Below are 1,478 nucleotides of genomic sequence, written 5' to 3'. Positions count from 1 at the left end.
CTGCTCTGACACTGACACTTCTTGGCACTGAGTGTACAAGTTCATGACAAATTTTTCTAATCTGTCCTGTTTAACTCCTGGACAACCTCCTTAAATGCTGTGGTCTTCAATGGGGAGTTTTGCTCAGCTCGTCTCTACAGAATCTCTCACAGCAGCTCAAGAGCATTAAGATTGAGTCAAATACATGTCCACTGAAGGATTTTCACCTTGGGAGAACAAATATCTTAATTGTCATGCTGAAAAAATGCCCAACAATGCAGGGAATGAGGGGAGGGTAGCATTTTCTATTTCAGGTTTTTGTATTACATCACACAGTGGTGTGTGAATTCATGCCAGCATTGATAAAGCACAACTCCCTCACACCTTCAGCACTCATTCATCCCTATATAAAAGCTTTACTACCACTGAACGTCACTGTGGGTACCAAGCACTTCTCACTGTATTCCTCCTCTAGCAACACCAGAACATTTTAGATGCTTTTGGATCCAAAATTATTGACTTGGGTATGAGTATTATTGAGTATGGATTCCCAGAAGTCTCTATTTTGTAAATATGGGCCCTGGAAGAGGTTAAAGGGGTCATATGATGCAATTTCAATTTTTCCTTTCTCTTTGGAGTGTAACAAGCTCTTGGTGCATAAAGAAGATCTGTAAAGTTGCAAAGACTAAAGTCTCAAATCCAAAGAGATATTCTTTATAAAAGTTAAGAGTCAACCACACCTACCTAAAACAGCTCGTTCTAACATGCCCCCACATATCTACATCACTGTGTGGGAAGATTTGCATAATGCGTTTGTAATGAGTTTTAATGTTTTTGTCTCGTCGCTCCGGCCGGGACACGGCATCAACAGTATGGTGAGGGGCGTAACATTTCCATCACACGCTTGAGATATTCGACCAATCACAATGCACTGGATAGCTGGCCAATCACAGCACACCTCGCTTTTCAGACCGATGAGGTTTGTAAAAATCGACGCGTTTCAAAAAGGCGGGGCATAGAGGAGAAACAATAATGTACAGTATGTGGAAAATAATGTTTTTTGTTTTACTTTAAACCGCATAAACACATTTCATTACACCAAATACACAAAATAATGTTCTTTTTAGCATCATATGACCCCTTTAAATGAATTTATTTTGCTTTGAGTCTGAGTATGATTCAGTGGGCTTTTAATTGTCAGGAAATTACTTGTCTTTAAAAGTTTTGGTTCAATATACTTACCTGTTGATCAAAAATAGCCTTAAACCTATACAATTTTTTATTTTATTTTTTTTTATTTATAAGTAACTTTCACGAGGGTGTACTAATTTTTGCAACAAAATGTTATCACTTTGATAAGAAAATCTTATTTTGCTGAATCATTTTGGCATTCTTCTTTGGTAATTGCTCAAGCAGGCTTGTTGGAACATTACATCTCCAAAGAACCCTAACATGTCTTCTAAGTAAAGAGTAATTGCTGAATTTGTTAAGTTTTAGAG

Source organism: Sinocyclocheilus grahami, unplaced genomic scaffold, assembly GCF_001515645.1.
Source record: "Sinocyclocheilus grahami isolate Dianchi unplaced genomic scaffold, SAMN03320097.WGS_v1.1 scaffold861.1, whole genome shotgun sequence".
NCBI lineage: Eukaryota > Metazoa > Chordata > Actinopteri > Cypriniformes > Cyprinidae > Sinocyclocheilus > Sinocyclocheilus grahami.
The sequence above is the reverse complement of the archived record's forward strand: the minus strand, read 5'-3'. Positions refer to the sequence as shown.